The sequence below is a fragment of the Cupressus sempervirens genome, chromosome 7 (assembly GCF_028749045.1).
Source record: "Cupressus sempervirens isolate cs-2001-9-10 chromosome 7, ASM2874904v1, whole genome shotgun sequence".
NCBI classification, from domain to species: domain Eukaryota; kingdom Viridiplantae; phylum Streptophyta; class Pinopsida; order Cupressales; family Cupressaceae; genus Cupressus; species Cupressus sempervirens.
Genome location: NC_143124.1, coordinates 41,745,690 through 41,766,071, shown reverse-complemented (window position 1 = coordinate 41,766,071; position 20,382 = coordinate 41,745,690). Strand labels below are relative to the sequence as shown.

The following is a 20,382-nucleotide window of genomic DNA, read 5'->3' as shown; positions in this document are numbered from 1 at the left end:
TAAATAAGTATTTATTTATTACACTTAAGTTTCACTTAGGTTAATGCATTATTTAATTATTTTGCATTATTTTATTATTATTTTAGGTGAGACACTTAGGAGTTTGTGAACTCTCATTGAGTTACGCAACTCTAATTATGCACATATTGTCTACAACACAAGAGTATGCATCATTCACTGAGTTGTCATGATGAAAACATAGTTTCCACACTCCTTATTTAGCACATGTTGTCTACTCCACTAATTTGTGTGCTACACCATTGTAGTCTTATCCTCACATCATCGCACTTAATCTCATGCTTAATGGAGGATAATCCATATCTGGTGGACATGTGCCTGGTTGTATGACATATCATAGTGCTGACTTCTATGCATTATAGAAGCTCTCTTAAGGCCTTTATATTCAGGCACTCCTAGTGTACTCTTGTATCCAATTATTGAATGAATATCGTCAGTCTGATCATACTCTGCCTATTTTAGTCTATTGTGTGCTTGTGTTGAGTTCTTTAGTTCTTGGGTGAATTCTGGCCTAAACCAAATTCTTACATGGTATCAGAGCTAAGGAGGATTCTCATCACATAGCCCTTCGAGACCTTTCATGCTTCAACACCTCGACTCGCATCCAGAGGATCCGCAGAAATTGGGAGTGTCTAGAGCCAGATCTGACCTCTCTGTTGCGTTCGAAGCATGGATTTAGTGAAGATTGACTATAAATTTTCCTATATTGGGTGAAAGTTGATCGTGAGGCAAAAAAATTTTGCAAACTGGCACCCAAAGGCAACGATTCGCAAATTGGGTATCATCTATTTCAGATCTATTTAGTTCATTTTTTGGATCTAAATTTATTCTTCTCTATTATTATTAGGTATTTTTTTGACAGTATTTTAAGAATGAATTCTCTCGTCAGAGAAATTTTGTTTGTAGTATGGGCTGTCAGATCCCGTACTACACATTTGTTGGAATATTATATTTATTTTTGCAGGGGTTTTTATTTAATTTTCGGCTTAAACAAGTCTCGAGCCATACCTTGCAAACACTATACAACACCCAGTCAAATTCTAGCGAGTATTATCTACCCGCAGGCCAAGGTCAACCGGTGTCTACATATTCCAACCGCACTAGCTGGCACTACGCTCAAACCAATGATGAGAAACTCGACCGGGATCCCCCTTCCACCGTCTCAACATTGCTCAGCATTCTGTAGGTGAAGGTTTATTAAAGAGCACATATTGCGTTGTCCCATGCATGTGGGACTATAACAACAAACTCTAGCAATCGCTTTCATTTCTGGCACCTATAGTATAAAAAATGGCGTCTACCCACACTCTGACAAGTTTTCCACAAAGCAATTGCATCATCGGCCATATTTTGCCTCAGTCGGCAATGACAGTCAGTCACCATCACTGAGTCAACATCCTTGCTATCAGTACTGCCAGCAGTGACTCAGCCACATGCAGACATCCACATAGACAGTACCACCTACACATTTAGCCAACACTTAAGCAGCATAGTCAGCATTTTTATGCTCTGTCAGCACCCCATGGAAGCAATTTTCATACACGTCCATATAGTATGAACAGTGACGTGTCCCATTCATACTGCCATATCATTCAGTGGGTCCGATTTTGTGCTGACATCATCATTTTACGAGCCTAAAATTAACGATCATATGACCATCATCTTTTGGCCCAATTCAACTATTGTGATGGCTATATGACTGTCAAATTTAACCTTTTCTTTTACTAGTGCAAACCCTCACCAAATTGATTTTGGTTTTGGCAGTTCAACTTCAAGAGGCCATAACTCGCACTTTCAGACTCCAAATCAGGTGCAATTTTTTTTGAAATTGGGTAAAATTTTCTAAATTTTTTAGTGGTGTAGCTATTTTTTTGTTTTGGTGCAAGCATTTTTCAGAAATTGCATTTTTTAGCAACTATATCTGGATAATTCTGCATTTTGAAACTTCAAACACTCTGTATGGGTACATCTAGAGTTGAAAACAGGTTCCATTTTTTTTGAAAGTGAATATTTTTTCATTTAATTTCTAGATTTTGCATCAGATTGTAGTGTTGTGTGTAAAAAATTGTCACTTTCAACATAGGACCTTTCTTTGCTTTGTAATGCTTTAGTATTGTAGCACATTGTAAAGTCTCAGATTTGTACTCTATTAAGAGGTTGTAACAAGAAAAATCAAAAGTCTACAAAGGCCAAAATTGGCAAGTGGCCCATTGTAATTGCACTATTGATAAAGTGCTCAAAGCATCTATTTTGGGGGGGTTTCTTGATTTAGTGAAAGGGGGGGTGTTCTTGGTGTTGTGTTCTCTCTTTTCTACAATTTTCTTTCATTTTTTTGCATTATGGGCAACTTTAAGTTTCCTAAATTAACTCCTCATAACTATGCTACATGGTCCATCAAAATGTTGTATCACTTAATGCATAATGGAGTTTTGTATTATGTGGATGGTACTCTTCTTAAAACAGCAGGTGATCATGTATCAATAAGTGAAATTTCAAATTGGGTAGCCATGGATAGGAAAGCCCTAGGTGATATATGTTTGGGGGTAGATGATAAAATCATGTATCAAATCAAGAAATGTACTACATCCAAGGAAGCTTGGGATACCCTCGAAAGCCTTTATGGGAAAGTGTCTGAAGAGGATGTGTTCAAGATTGAAGATGAGCTTGTTTCCTTAGATCCTAAGTCATATGACTCAATACATGACTTCATCATTAAGGTGAATGAATTAAGGACAAAGCTTACTGATTGTTGAAGTTCTATAAAAGATGACAAACTAATCTATCTCATCCATAACAAGCTGCCATCTGAATATTCCACATTTGTATCTTCTTTTAACACCTCAAAGACTACCTTAGGGTCTGTCTATAAGAAAGTCACTTTTGATGAATATGCTAAACTATTGGATGATGAAGAAAAGAAGTTTATAACAATGGGGATTCTCAAATCACCTCAATCCAAAGAATTGGTGGCCAATGAGGGTTCTCAACATTCAACTGGACAATCTTCAAATAAAGGAAAGAGTAAGAAGAAATGGAAGAGCAAATTTGAGGATGCAGAAAAGACAACACCTTAACAAGGCAAGTCCTCAAATTCCAACAAGAAAGGGGAAAATAATAAGGAGAAGAAGTGTGCTTATTGCAAGAAATCGGGTCATGAAGAGCATGAGTGTTATATCAAATAGATTGATGAATTGACCAACATCATAAGGAAACATAATGTTCCATTGCCTAATGCTTACAAGGAGAAGGGATCTTCTTCAGATTCAAAGGGCAAAGATCAAGCATTCATGGAAAAGGCAAACTCTTCAAAAGAATGGATATTTGACTCTGGTGCCTCATATCACATGGGTTCTTCAAGAGAGGATTTTTCTTCATTGAATTGCTCAAGGGTACTGCACATCTTCATGGGGAATGATAGCAAAATGGAAGTTGAAGGAAAAGGAAATGTGGAAATGGAAAATGGAGAGTTTCAAGAGGTTCTCTATGTTCCAAACGTAAGTTCAAATCTCCTTTCAATCTACCAAGTCACTCACTTTGGAGATGGACACAGAGTTGAGTTCCTTCCTGACTTAGTAAAAGTGCATAGTCTTAGAGACAATTCCTCTGTTGCAATAGGGAAAGTGAATGATCGCAAGAGGTTGTACTCTTTCTCGCATTTTGTGGCCAAGTCTTCTTCAAAGGCCTTGTTAACTCAATCTCATTCAAACATGCAATTATGGCATGAGCGGTATGGTCATTTTGACCATCGCTATCTTCAGCAACTTTGCACATACCAAATGGTCAAAGGTCTACCACAAATCAACTTTTCTAAGCATAAATGTTCTTTGGATTTAGTGGATATGCATCTAGAGGGGAAGTTACAAAGAGGGAAGTCTTCTAGAGCAACAAGTGTTCTTCAAATGGTTCACATGGTATTAGCAGGTCCTTTTGCATTTAGCCAGGGTCGCTACATACTTACCTTAGTTGATGACTTTTCAAGGTTCACTTGGGTCTACTTTCTGCATAGTAAGAATGAAGTTTTGGACGCATTTCTAGACTTCAAGGCTCATGTAGAATGGAAATATAGAAAGGCCATCAAACTACTCTGCATGGACAATAGAAACAGGGATGTGCATAGAAGACTTAAAGACTTTTGTAGACATGAGGGAATTGATCTTCAAATTCCTTCAACATTCAGTCTGCATAAGACAGATGTTGCAGCTTTGAGGATTAGAACTCTTAACTCTATGGAAAGTTGCATGATTCATGCCAAGTCTCTAGATCCATCATTAGAAGTCAAAGCAATCTCAAGTGCCACTCACATTCTTAATCATTCTCATCATCCTTCCTTAGATGGTAAAACTCCTTTTGAGGCATGGTGCGGCAGGAAACCTATTGTGACACACTTCAGAGTCTTAAGTTGTTCTGCATAGGCAAACAGATCTTCCAGGGGTTGCAAGGCATAGTCATCTCGGCCTTGTACCTTCATTGGTTATGAAGATGGTGTGAAGGCATACAGACTTCTAGATCCTGAGACACATTAGATTTTTGTGGAGAAGGATGTACATTTTGAAGAAAGTTCACCAAGCTTGTCCTCTACTCTTCGCACATCATACAGTGTGGATACTGATATTGACACCAACGATAGTGCTTCAATAGCTTCAGACACGTGGAGTTTTATTGATAGATATAGTGAGAGGTCACTTCCTTAGTTTAGTCCACATGCATACATAGCCACAGTGATAGGTCCAGAACAACAGGGTACTTCTAGTCTTCCAGATACAGGTTCAGTGATAGATTTGGGCGACAATATTGATGATTTGCCTCTTTTTCTTGATGCATAATTACCTTCTTCAATTGTCATGAGGGTTCCAGACTCTCCTATTCATTCTCTACATGATCAATCATCACAGGTTGAAGTGATTGTGGATACTTATGATCAGCAGTTGCAGCAGGGTTCTTCATTAGTTGCAGAGATAGATAGTTCTTTGAGATAGGTTCTTCAGATAGTTGAGCAGTTTTTAGGGACATCACTTATCTATGAGATTCTTTCCACACACAGAGGACGCATCTCATTTGTACCCTTGGCATTGTTTCTTTCTAAGGGGAGGAACACCATTCTGCAGTCTTGGAATAGCTTCTTCATCAGAGCAGTCACTGTTTGGCTTTCTTCTTTGGGGGGGGGAGCCCATCCTGTCTCTCTACCTCTTCTCATCATTCTCTTATGTATATATTGGATGTATGTTGTAATGGTGGGGTCCTGATTACTCCATCCATCAATGCATCCTTCTTTATCTCTATTTTTGGGGGATGGTTTTTCCCATGAGGTTTTCCCTCTTTCCCCGCTTTATGAGAGATTTGTATATCATTATGCACATGGGTACCTAACATGGTCTAGTAGTTGAGACCCATATTGCATTTCATCCTAGATTGCATAAGCTTAAGGGAATTCTCCTAACTTGCACTTAAGGGGGGGTGTTGGTGTAAATAAGTATTTACTTATTACATTTACTTAAGTTTTACTTAGGTTAATGCATTATTTAATTATTTTGCATTATTCTATTATTATTTTAGGTGAGAAACTTAGGAATTTGTGAACTCTTATTGAGTTACGCAACTCTAATTATGCACATGGTGTCTACAACACAAGAGTATGCATCATTCACTGAGTTATCATGATGACAACATAGTTTTTCACACTCCTTATTTAGCACATGTCTACTCCACTGATTTGCATGCTACACCATTGTAGTCTTATCCTCACATCATCACACTTAATCTCGTACTTAATGGAGGATAATACATATTTGGTGGACATGTGGTTGGTTGTATGACATATCATAGTGTTGAATTCTATGCATTCTAGAAACTCTCCTGAGGCCTTTATATTCAGGCACTCCTAGTGTACTCTTGTATCTAGTTATTGAATGAATATCGTCATTCTGATCATACTTTTCCTATTTTGGTCTACCGTGTGCTTGTGTTGAGTTCTTTATTTCTTGGGTGGATTCTGGCCTAAGCTAAATTCTTACATATAGAATCCATGAGAGGTTGTTATCACCTTGTCATAAATCTTGAGGAGAGCATTGACCAATTTCCCAATAGAGATCCTTATGTGTAGACGAATAAAAATATCTAGTTACATGTGAACAAAGTAGGGATGAATGGGTGATGGAAAATATATATTCACATCACATAGAAAGAGAAAAGAATAAATTTTTCAATATATATAGGTATGGTGGTGGTGTTATTAGATTTAATAATAACACTCCTTGCTTAATCAAAGGAATAGGTTCTATTACACTTGATGGTAAGAACAACACTATTATTTTTTTATATGTGCAATGATTAAAGAATAATCTCTCGAGCATTTAACAAATTATTTCAATATAGTTAACAACTTACAATTCAAATATGGAATGTGCACAATTGTTGATAATATTATAAATTAGGTTAGATCAAGAACTAGGGTAAAAACACAAACCTATGTCACCCTTTTGTAAAGGAAAAATCTAAAAAAACTATAATTGTGCACCTTCAATCACATAAAACTAGTAATATTATTTAGAATTTGTAAACAAAGTAAACTAATGAAATTTTCAAAAATGGATGAAGTTTATGATTATACTTTTTAATAATTATTTGGAATAAGAACTTATATATTTTTATAGATAACTTTAGTTGCTAAAAGACACTAAAAATTAAAGGTCTAATTCCCACCAAAAAACTATATGGAAATAAACTTATTTCCCTTTTGTCTCAAACTATATAGATAATATACATAGTTAGAATAGTCCAAAAAAATTGTCTTTAGACCTAATTTTTCTCTTTTATAATGATTCAAATTGCAACTCACTTGAAATTGATAGTTTCCATCTCCCACCACATTTTGCAAAACAAATATATTCTAAACAAAAGAAAATTATAGATTTTGGAAGAGGATGCTCTCCTCTAGAATGTCGTATTAATTTTATTTATTTGATATGCTTTAATATTTTTTTATTTTCGAAAATTGACATCCTCTTTAGTGTTAAAATGTGTGCTTGTAGATTTTTTTAATTACAATATACTATATCTAATTAAATCACTATAAATTATATATGAGAATATTCTTCATTTTGAGCTCTATATAATGGTGTTTATATGTTATTAAAAAAATATCATAAAAAAAGTAAAACCTATTGGAACGTTAGTTTTCTGAATTTTTATTTATTTATTTAGTGATTCGATACAACCTAGAATAAAACATGCATTCAATAGATATTTCTAATTGGGAAAGTGTGATATCATATATAACTTAGCTAGAATGAATTTATCTAGATCATACGTTTGAATAAAATTGGTTTTTTAGATAGAAATACTCAAATTTTGTCATTTTGATAAGTTAGCCTGAAAGGTTACACAACTTTGTACTTGTATACACTAAAAATTGTCCCGAATGACTATATTAATTTAATTAATACTAGTCACATTCCTCTACTTATTTAATTAAATTATTTTAATTAAATAAGTTCATTTTTGTCTAAGTATTTAAATTTAATTTAAATACTTCTTAGCTATAATGTGTTAATTTAATTAACACATGTTTCTCCACATATTCTTTTTTTTAAAAATAAATTTTATTTATTTAAATCCTCCATATCCTATTAATTTCTTCTAGATCTAAATTAAATTAAATTTTATTTAATTTAATTTTTATCCTAAGAGTTTGTGTACTCTTATGAGTTGTCATCACAAGGGTTTGCATTTCTTTTTAAGCACATGGTGTCTACAACTTAAAAACTTTTTACACACACGTGCCACCTCATCATTTTATCCTCCCAACTAAGGATATGAGATAAGGTGCTTAATCCTTCTCCTTATCCTTATCCTTATCTTCTAGAGACCCTCTAGATGTTTCTTGAGAGTCTTTAAATAGAAGCCTTGTCTCAAGCATTGCATATAGAGGATTATTGGATTGCATTGATACGCCATCGCTTTGAGTCTAGAATCACCACATTGAGAGCTTGCATTAAAGGTACATTCTCATATGGAGTTCATACGCTGCATCTTAGTGATTTGATAGTTGGTAAGATTTATATTTTGTATTGCATCTTAGTTTTTGTTGTGCATGCATATTTATTTTACATTCTAGTTTAGCTTTCATTCTAGTTGTAGCTTGCATCTTGCATATTTAGTTTACATTCTAGTTTTAGATTTCATTCTAGTTATACCTTGCATTCATTGATAGTTTTCATCATTTCATGTTCATTTCATCATAGAGTACCTTTGAGTGTGACTTCCTCCATAGTCATATCTTGAATGTATTTGTCTTTTCATATAGTCTAGGATCATATTGCACATTCACTTTGCACTCAGACTCACATTTGCACTTCCACGCAAGGGATTTACTTATTGTTGTGTTTATGAGAGCATACCAAACATACCCTCCATCAATGATACACAGACAATGGCTACACATAGCTGCCCTTGTTGAGAATTAGAGGTGGTTAGAATTTTGGTTTGTTGGTTGCTTTTGTGAATTTCTTTTAGATTAGCTTGATTCCTTAGGCTTCCAGCAATTTGCACATTTTTTCAGCACACATTTTGGCACGTCCAGTGGGACCCACATCCTTGATCTCACTTCAAAAGTCCGCTAATACAATTTTTTGCAGTTTGGATTAGCGTTTTGTCGTCTCTGATAGTCGCAGTGTCATCTGCGTTGTGCGTCTACGCATAGTAGCGTCTCCGCAGATCAGCATTTTTGAGAACAAACATCTGTACCGCTGCTGAAAAAATTAGGTTCTTTTCTTTTTGCATCTGCGCATTACTTATTCTATCGTCTGTGTTAGGGTTTTTTCATCTCTGCTTACTTCTCTGTCATTTCCGCTTTGTGATCTATTGTTTGTGATCTGAAATTGGCGTCTCCAATTTTCATTTTAGCGTCTTTGCTTTTCATTTTAGTGTCTTCACTTTTCATTTTAGCATCTGCGATTTCCATTTTAGCATCTTTGCTTTTCATTTTAGCGTCTGCGATTTTCATTTTAGTGTTTGCGCTCTGTATTCTGGCGTCTGCGCTTTGTGCTTTGTCATCTTCATGTTTTAGCGTCTCCGATTATTAGCGTCTGCGATTGTTGTGATTTAAACTAATGGTTAATAGTATTTTTAAGCACTTGGTGAGTTTACAAGTCGAGGGTTTGTGTTAGAGGAAAAACTAAAACGCAAAAGACTGGGTCACATTTGAAATTGGAGCGTTTTAAATGGGTACATCTAGTATAGAGCACATTTGGATTTGGGATTTAAAATGAACTCACATCCAAAGCCCTAAGGAAAATTAATTTCATTTCAGCATTTTCATTTTCAGCATTTTCTTTTAGTATTTTATTTGCTGCTATTTAAAGTTGGAAAGAACCTTGTATGCTCTAAACACGCGTGTCTTCAATTAGAGTAGCAAACCTAAAATTTTGTGGATAACGAACAAGTGTCTTTTAAACCCCAAGTCCACTTACGTATTCTCTCCCCTCACGCCTTTGGGCGACCTTGGGTGCACAAGAAATAAGTGGATTTTTTTTTCATTTTATTAGGAGGCCTGCTTGGGGATTTCATCACCCCTTGGGACGACCTCAACTCCAACGTTCTGGCGGAGTGTAAAAATTGGGAGGTGAATCGAAAGACACCTCTCTTGGAAGTGTAAATATTGTCACTCTTGGCTAAGCCCCAAAGAACTTTATACCTTTGGGAATTGAAGGAGGAGATTGGGTTACCGTTTCCCCCCAATTGTGTGGCAGTATTTCCTTTCATCTACAGAGTTGGGCCTCACGTACCCAGTGTATATCGAGGATGCCCTTTAGCTAAACCTTGTACAGCCTAGTATCAACCTTATTAGGATTGTTGTTGTGTTTGGTGTGTTTTTTCAAATAATCAAAAAATAAAAATAAAAGTAAAACAAAACAAAAACTTCAAACAAGCCAAAAAATGAGTGAAATTGTGAGGGAACCATTGCACTAAGATAGGTTAGGTGAGGTCTCTTTGACTCACAGTCATATTTTGGAAATTTTTTGCACTAGAGTCATCTTTTGAGTTGTGGTTGAGTTTATTTTTGATGTCAAAAAGTTTGAGTCTTGTTTTGTTCTTGCCATGACCAAAAAAGTCAACCAAACCAAGCATAAGAAAGTGAAACTGTCCAAACCCCCTGTCTACAAAGAGAGGAAGAGACTAAACCATGGTGACAAAAAATTCAGCTATGCAATCAAGGACATTCAAAAAGAGGAAGCTAGGCAAGACCACTATAATAGGATCACCTATAACAAAAAACTTTGAAATTGGTCTGCTTTCCCAGGTGTAAACCCAAGGTTCTTATTTCCTGTAAACAAAAATTGAAATCATCCGTACAAGTGGCCATTATACATTTTTCTTTCTTATTCATTTCCATTTCTCCCATCTTTAAACTTCCTTCTAAGAGAGCTAAAAACCTCAAAACATCTTTTTCTCGTGACATTAGACCTTACATCCATAAGCAAACACCTTATCCTAATCACATTCTCTTATTTGGGACCACAAGTCAGTCTCCAAATAGCAAGCAGTCTATTTAGTGTCCTATCTTGCCTATAAGATCATATTTGACTATCTTTGGTGAGAGAAAGATACTCAAGTCTTACTTATTTTGGATCACAAGTCAATCTCAAAATAGTAAGCAGTTCACTCAATATCTTACCTTGCTTATTTGGGACCACAAGTCAGTCTGCAAATAGTAAGTGATCCATTTGGTGTCTTATCTTTCCTACAAGATCATATTTGACTATCTTTGGTAAGAAAAGGATACTATTATCTTTCAATATCATTTTGTTTGCTAAACTAAGGTCTCTTGTTCAAATTTAGGTAGTTGACCCACTGATCATCTAAGGTTAAGAGCTCTCATTTTCATTTTATATTTCGGTCATAAGCCTTCATTCATCATTTGGCCATTCTTGTATGTAAACACATGATCAGGAAGGTTTACATTCAACCCCAAAACACATTTGTGGGAATCAACAAAGCAATCAGTAATGGAGAATCTTCCTCCCTCAATTGCAACTTCATTAGGAGATGTGTTTCCCTCTAATCCGAACATTGGTATGCCTAATATCCAAGAGCCACAACAACCTTTTCATAATAGCAATCTAGGTGATAATGATGAAGAAGTAGACCAAGATGAAGACCCTATTGGTTTTGGTGATATTTCTAGTGAGGTTAAGACCTTCCTTGCAGATCCTTACAATGTAGAGATGATGGAGAAATCCATTAAGGCAAACAAGACTAACATATTCTTAAATCTGATCAAGGATGGTGTTAACGTTCCTACAAGTTTTGATGAGAACATCCTCTTTACTCAAGTCAAGAAAGGTGGTGCTCCCTTAACACCTAGTTCAAGTGCAATACCAACATCAAGCAAAGGAAAAGGACCTACGGTGACAACTAGTGCAATGCCCACATTTAGCACTTTACCACAACCAATGCTTCAAACCAACCCTGATATATTTAAACAATTCATCAATGCTCTATCAAATTTTTCCACATATGCTAATGCTCCACAAAACATCATAGCAACTTCAAATGTAGGAGGCCTTGGTATTAGTCAAGCACCAACTCAACCAATCGTCATGTCTACATAGCCTACACCTTCACCTCAGTTGCATGTGCCTATGACCATGGTAACAACATCCACGCCAAATGCAATGAGTGTATATAGGCAGGGTGGTTCAAATGGAGCAACTCCACCACCCCAGGAATCACAAGCCCAAATGAACTCTTAAGTAATAGATCTCACTCAAATGATTCATGAACTACAAAATGAGGTGTGCAACACAAACAATAAAGGGGTAAAACACTTGTCTCTTGATGAGATTTGTCCTTTTCATAAATCTATTCCTGTTACTCCATTCCCAATTGGTTTTGAGATTCCAAAGTTTGACAAATATATGGGAAAAACATGCCTTTTCACACATGTAAGGGAGTTCTATATTTTGTGTCAAGAGGTGGCATACAGTGATGATTACCTTAAGAGACTCTTTCCACGAAATCTCGGAGGCCCTGCATTTGAGTGGTACATAAATCTGCCTAAGAATTCTCATTCTACCTTCGATGAGTTGGCAAATAAGTTCATAGCATAGTACTCATACAACACGGACAATCAGGTCTCATTAAGTGACTTGTGTAATACTAAGCAACGAAATGGAGAAACTTTTGCCAATTTCTTGCAAAGATGGAGACGTCTGGCTAGTCGTATGCCATACAAAATTCAAGACTCTCACCTTGTAGATATGTTCATCAAAAATTTGATACCTAAAATGTCCTTTCACTTGAAAATGGTGAATCCTGAGGACTTTCCTACTCTGATCAAAAAGGGTAAAAACATTGAAAGTGGACTTTTAGAAAAAGGCACCATCAAACATTATAGTTCTTCATCTTCTCATAATGAATCAAACAACGATAACAAGCCTAGATCATGGTCTAAGAATAAGGGTGTTACACACGATGGTGTTACCGATGTCAAAAACCTTCGAGGAGGTAGCAACAATAATTACCGCAACTGTAACAATAGTAACTCAAATCAAGACAACCAGGGCAATCAGCAAACTCGATTCTTTTCGCGTAATAATTACAATCATGATTTTGATAGAAATAGGACATTCACCAACTTCTGTGAACCATTGGAAGCCATCTTTCAAAAGGTGGTAGATCATAACTTAATGGTGTTTCCTAATACACGTCCTTTTGATGAAAATCAACCAAAAGCTAGGTGGTATCAAGAAAATGAATATTGCAAGTACCATCGCGTCAAAGGACATGATACCAATAAGTGTTTCAAACACAAAGTGTTTATACAAAATCTTGTTGATAATGGAGAAATTGAAATGGAGGGAGGTCCTTCCTCTAAGAATGCTAAGTTGAAAATATTTCAAAAGCCCTTTCCCAATCACAATGATGGTAACAATAATACGAATCAAGCCTCCACATCAAATGTTGTACCTTATGATTACACTACTAACCACATATCAGGATTTGACTCCTTGTGTGGCAAAATAGACACCAACGATATATGTGGTTTTGATTCCTTGTGTGGCCACATCGAAAGGGTAGACACTCATGTGAATACCCTTGTCTTACAAGCAGCTGATTGTGATGCAACCACTCGATGTGGAAGACTCACTTTGCAAGCAGCTACTCTTAATAACAGTAATTCACCAGCTCCACATGCACCTACTGTGCTGTCCACTCCACAAAGGCCCGCTTCACGCTATGATGTATTATCCCAACTAGGTAAGACTCCTGCACAAATATCCATCCTTGAGCTTCTTACCACCTCACCTGTACATAAGGAAATCTTGGAAAAGGCCCTTTTAGAGTCCCGTGTCCCTGATAATATTAACGCCACCCAATTCACTGCCATAATTGGAAACCTTTCCACTCAACAACATTTGGTCTTCACAGACAAAGATTTCCAAGCTCCAAATCCCAACCATAATATGTTGCTCCATATTGAAGTTCTCATACAACGACATAAAATAAAAAGAGTCCTCATAGACAATGGATCTAGTTTAAATCTTTGTACATTAAAGATGATTCGTTTCCTAGGACTTCCAGAGGATCTCCTTGATTCTAGAAAAAGAATTACTATAAAGGCATATGATGAAAGAGAAAGGGAATCAAAATGAGTTATTATGTTACCTCTCGAAGTTGGACCAGCCATTATCAATACTGAATGTCATGTTCTAGATTTAGATTTTCCATATAACATCTTGCTTGGTAGACCCTGGATACACACTCTCAAAGCAGTGCCTTCCACATATCACCAATGTTTGAAATTCCCACACCAAGGATGAGAAGTTACAATTCCAGGGGATCCTACACCTTTTGAATTTTGTAGAAGATTGGAAGGTACTCTGGTAAATATTTGTCCCATAAGTGAGTTTTCTATAGTCATACCTAAGCCACTTGTCATTAAAGAAACTGCTTCCCATACAGTACCAGAAGTAGCCCATGAGAGCTCAAATTCCCGTAAAGGAAAAGAGAAAGTTGAAGATGTCAAAGTTAGCACTACAGGGAAAAATACTACCTTTACTGACTTGGGAATGGGAGAGTATAAGTTCGAAAATGCCTTGTGTGTGGGACAATTACCACTCTCCCCTTGTTCCCTTGGAAAACCTTCACAATTGCCATCCTCTACTAATAAGGAAACCATGCAAGTTAAAAAAATGAAATTTGAACATTGGGGTTCCCTTAGTGATGAACACATGGAAGATAATATTTTGGATTGGTTATATTATGATGCCAAAGACGAGCCTGTGGAGTTTCCTAAGGAAAAATATGTCAAAGCACTTTCCATTGTTGAAAACATGGGATATCATGGTACTGGTCTTGGCCCAAATGAAAATGGAATTAGACAACCCCTAGAAGCTAATAGATATCCTAAAAGACGCGGTTTGGGTTCCCTCAAACATAAGGTTACTTTTGCTGACACCTATTTGGCTGAACATGAATCTGAGACTGAAGAGGAGGAATTCTTCGAAGTTCCTTTCCAATACGTTGAAGATGACCTAAATAATCATGTCCATACCATTACCATAAATTACCTTTCATCCGTTGATCTACCTCTCACTAACCCTGACATGATAGACTGGGACCTTCAAGATATGCCACCAAGTCTGGACATTTGTAAGTCTGATGAGGTAGTGATGGTGCTTTTTGGCCTTAAGAATCTTTGAGATTATGAGCATGAGATCCAATATGATGAAAAAGGCTGCTTTGGTAGCCAAATCAACTCTCTTAGTCACAAAAATGAAAAGGAAAATAAAAATAAAAAAATCAAAGAAACATCCTCTAGTGAAAATCCTTCTAGGGCACTTTTGGATAAGGAAAAAGATAAAATAAAGGACGCATCTTCTGGTGAAAACCTCGTAGAGGCACCAGAAGAGGGAGAGTTGAATTTGCCATTTAGATCATTGCCACTAGAAAAGTCATCCATTTTGAATGAAGACACCATTGCAATAAACTTGGGAACAGAAGATAATCCACAGATTACCTACATTGCTGCCACCTTGAGTCCTGAAGAATAAAAGGCTATGACAATATTCTTAAAGAAAGGAAAGATCAACTTTTCTTGGACCTATAAGGATATGCCTAGATTGGATATAGATTTAGTGGTACATAATTTGACAGTTGATCCCAAAATTAAGCCAGTAAAACAAAAGTTGCATAAAATGCATCCTAAGGTAGCACTTCTAGTCAAGGCAGAATTACAAAAGATGCTACAAGCAAAGTTCATTCGACCCATTGACTATCCTGAGTGGATCTCTAATATTGTTCCTGTAGGAAAAGCATCTGGGGGCATTCGTGTGTGTTCCAGTTTTTGAGATTTAAATCTCGCATGTCCTAAGGATGATTTTCCACTACCCAACATAGACATTATAGTGGATTTGACAGCTGGACATGAGATGTTGTGTTTAATGGATGGATTTTTTGGTTATAACCAAATCAAGATTGTAGAAGAAGATCAACATAAAATGGAATTTATCATGCCTTGGGGAACCTTTTGTTATCAAGTCATGCCCTTTGGTTTGAAAAATGCTGGTGCCACATATCAACGCGTGTTGACTACCATATTCCATGATCTTCTACACATCATAATGGAGGACTATGTTGATGACATTTTAGGAAAATCCAAGACTAGAGAAGCCCATATTGATGTCCTTACTACTATTTTTGAAAGATTGGAAAAATACAAAGTGCGCCTTAATCCAAAAAAGTGTGTATTTGGGGTCAAATATGGTAAATTATTAGGTTACATTGTATCCAGAAGAGGAATTGAAGTAGACCCTGCAAAAGTAAAGGCCATCATGGAGATGCCTCCTACTTCCACATTAAGAGAGCTTCACAGTTTCCAAGGAAGATTACAATCAATCAGAATATTTGTGTCACAGCTAGCTGATAAAGTTCATCCCCTTCAGCATTTGCTTTGTAAAGGAAAACAGTTTCAATGGGATTGCTTGTGCCAAAAAGCATTTGAAAAAATCAAGGCATATTTGACTAATCCTCCAGTCTTTGTCCCTCCAGTAGTAGGATGACCATTGATCTTGTACATTTCAGCTACTTTCGTTGCCTTAGAAGCACTCTTGGCACAATTAGATGATAATGGAAATGAACAAGCCATATATTACCTCAGTCAAACACTAGTTGGTTATGAGCTGAATTATACTCCTATTGAAAAAGCATGTTTGGCCATAGTCTTTTGTACATAGAAGCTACGCCATTATATGCTTAATCATACTACATTTCTCATTGCCAAAATTGATCCACTCAAATACCTATTGTCAAAAGCCACCCTCACTGGTTGAGTAGCAAAGTGGATCTTAATTCTCAGTAAATTTGACATTGTGTATAAGGATCGTAAAGCTATTAAGGGACAAGTCATTGCAGATCAATTAGTTGAAGCACCTCTTCCAGGAAGTCACCCTATTGTGGCAAACTTTCCAGATGATACCATCATGACTATAGCCCCTAGTATATCATGGAAACTATTTTTTGATGGATCCTTTAGACAAAAAAGATCGAGGGCAAGAGTTTTGTTTGTAACACCACAAGGGGATCTAATTCCTAAGTCCTACAAAATTTCATTCCATTGTACAAATAACATAGCTGAGTATGAAGCATTAGTGATAGGAATGCATCAAGCCATTAAATGGAATATTAAGAATCTTCTTGTCTTTGGAGACTCACAACTGGTTGTTAAACAAGTGACTGATGAATATCACACCAAAGATGAGAAATTGTTTCCCTACCGCCGAATAGTTGAGAATCTTAAGCAACACTTTACAGAAATTGTCTTTCAACAAGTTCCAAGGGCTAACAATAAAGTAGCAGATGCCATGGCCACTATTGCTTCTATGATTGCCATGCCAGAATATAGTCCAAAATGTGAGTTTCTCGTGGAGAATCTTGTTACTCCATCTTATGAGCAGAATGATTTTGAAGTGGTGTGCAAGATTGTTAGTCCTGAGTCTCCATGGTACACTGAAATTTTTGCCTACCTACGTCATAAAACTATTCTCATAACCCTCACTCCAAACCAAAGTAAGACCTTTATTTGCTGAACCGCTCATTATACCATTATAGGTGATACCCTTTTCGAGAAACACTTTGATGGAACCCTCCTCTGATGTCTCAATTCAGATGAAGCCAAAATAGCGTTAGAAGAGGTTCACCAAGGGATTTGTGGTGCCCACTCTAGTGGCTTTACGTTAGCAAAAAAGGTTCTTAGGAGAGGTTATTATTGGCCCACTATGGAAGCAGATGCATACCATTTTGTGAAAAGATGTATTCCTTGTCAATAACATGGCGATTTGATACACGCTCCCACCCAAGACTTGCAACCTACCATCACACCATGGCCCTTTTCCCACTGGGGATTTGATCTTGTTGGTCAAGTGTATCCTAATTCCTCTAATGGCCACAAGTATATTATTGTTGCAACTGAGTATTTCACAAAATGGGTTGAAGCCATTCCCTTAACCTATATCACCGGCAAGCAAATTTCTAAATTTATCCTAATGGTATACCTCAAGATATTATCTCGGATAATGGAACCCCATTTAAAAACCAAGAGGTAGCCACGTTATGCCAAAAATTTGGAATAACCCATCATTTCTCTACTAGATACTACCCTCAAGGCAATGGCCAAGCTGAAGCCACAAATAAAAAGCTCCTAAAAATCCTAAATAAAACTGTTGATGCAGCTGGCCATAATTGGCATCTCCAGATTGCTCCCGCACTTTGGACCTATCGAGCCTCTATCCGCACCCCCACAGGAGCCACTCTGTTCTCCCTCGTTTATGGTTTTGAAGCCATTTTACCCATTGAAATTGAGTTACCCTCCCTTAGATTCTCTCTACAAAACCTCATATTCGATGAAGAATACTGAGTTGCTCACTTGCAAGAGTTGGCACTCCTTGATGAGAGATGCCTACGCGCCCTTAACCACCTCCACGTGTATCAACATCACCTCCAACTACAATATAATAAGAGGGTCCAGCTGAGAGAATTTGAACTGGGTGATCTAGTGCTACAACATAATTTGAGGAATCTCCAAAATCGTGAAAAGAAGGAAAATTTGAAGCAAATTGGCTAGGTCCATTCGTTGTTACAGCCAACTATGGTTTTGGGGCATATCAGATTGCTACACCTGAGGGGGATCCACTCCCTGAACTTGTAAATATTCAGCATCTCAAGCATTTTTATGCTTGAGCATTTGTAGATCTTGTACAATCTTTAAAAGTCCTAAAAAAACCCAAAAAAAAAAAAAAAAAAAATGCCAATCCATTTGTCTATCCAAACCCTTCCTTTCATGTCCTACCATTATTCCCTTTTCCATTTGTGCAGAGTAGTACTTAGTCTTTCGCGTATTGCTCAATCCAAAAAAAGACCTCTTGTTTGTGAGGCCTCATATTCCATTTCCATTTTTGCATGCTTCCTATCAAATGGTTGTTTAATCGCATTCTGTTGCACACTCTTACGATAGTAACCACACTTGGATACACATAAAATCACGTTTTGGAGGCTTATGATTCGAGAAGTTTGTTCGTTTCACAAACCCCTGCTGAAATCACACAATCACATTATCACAAAACACTTGATTCAACATTTTCCCATAGGTTGAGTCCTTCCTGTAGACGATATGGGGACTTTCACTTTTCCAGACTTAAGGCTCTTGGTAGGAACTATGAGATAAATGACTAGTTGGTCATGAAGTCTCTTTTGTTTGGTTTGTCGTATTTTCTTTATGTCTTTTATGGTTTTACTATGTGTATGTCTTGGATATTAATGCCTGCTGCAATGGGGGCAATTACGCAAAGGGGCTTTGAACATTTATGCTTCTATAGCATATAATGCATACACTCTTTTGCAAAATAAAAATAATGGTGTGCTCTCTATATAAACACAACAGAATCCCTTGTTTTCACTTAGTTAGGGACCATGTAGTATAGGGTTTCATTCAAGTCGTGCTTGAGACAAGGTTCTATTTATGTCCTCCTCCTATGCTATGCTCCTGGATCTTTATAGATGATGATTTTGACAGATGTTCATTAGGTTGCATCTTTAGATGGAGTGTTCATTTTTAATCCTTTTAAGTTACATTAATTGATCAGTATAGATTGCATTAGTTTACTTGTCAAATTAAGTTTCTTAGTGCTCATTAGATAATCTAGTTTGTTTTAGCATCACCATTACATTTAGGGGCACATACATATCATAATGCATAAGTCTCATAATTGCTAGCCAATCTGCGTCACACATGTTAAGCATCATATAGTAAATAGAAAAGATACATCACATCCTACATCATAAACGTTAGTCTCATAAGCATCATATAAAAATCCATACATATGCATCGTAAATACTCATACACATATAGAATCATCAACTCATGTCATGTATATATATCACAAAAGAATCAATGTCTATATAGTCCAAATACATATCGAATCATATAGTACAAATGCATCATCTGCACATATCTGTCAAACTATCAGATATCTATACAAAATCTAGGAGCCATGCTATGAGGGTCCTGCTCCTCCTGTGTCACCCCCTCGAGGTGGCCGGCTCTACCCCACTAACTGCTCTGATCTAGCTCTGCCACCCATGGTCCAGGAATTAGCCCCTCTCTCAAAATCAGGTTGCCGTTGGTCAACAGGTACAACATCATGATAGAGTGACCTATAATAGGCTGCCTCTCATACTGCCCGTGCCTCGGATTGCCTGGCTGAGATGGCCTCCTGCATCATTATCATGTTGGCCCTTGGTGTAACCATCTGCCTCGCTATATCATGCTACCTATGATACTCATCGACCTAAGCCTGATATGTCACTCGCTCGGCATGTAAGGTAGCCACCTCTCCTTGTAACCTCACTCGCTCCACAGCATCAGCACGCATAGCCTTACCTGCAAAATCTGCAACATCTACTCATTCTTGTAAGGCTGCTAGTGCCTACTGTGTGCTATCTACTCTGGCTCTTTGCAGCTATACCTCTACCTGTAGCCTGGCAACCTCTGTCCGTAGACTATGCCGCTCGGCCCTGACTATGTCCGGCTCCTCTCTCGGTACCTATCTCTATGGAGGTACTTGTGCCTGCGCCTGTGCCTGCACCTCAGGTCCCATCTGTGGTGGTACTTGTGCCTATATCTGAGGACCCCTTTGTGGTGGCACCTATGCTACTATGGCACCCCTCTTAGCAACTGCCCTATGACCATGTGGTCCCTATTGTGCTCCCTGAGCTGGCACTGCTACCATAGCAGCCCATCCCCCATCTTTTGCACCATCTCCCTCTCCTCGTGCCTGCTCTATTGGTGGCACTACTCCAAGCACTGTC

The 20,382-nt window shown here is 37.2% G+C and overlaps 1 pseudogene; it reads right to left on the bottom strand.

Moving 5' to 3' along the window:
- Positions 1–19,946, bottom strand: part of LOC149545355 (putative inactive receptor kinase At5g10020) — a 35,931-nt pseudogene extending 15,985 nt beyond the window's left edge.
- Positions 19,947–20,382: the final 436 nt, after the last annotated feature.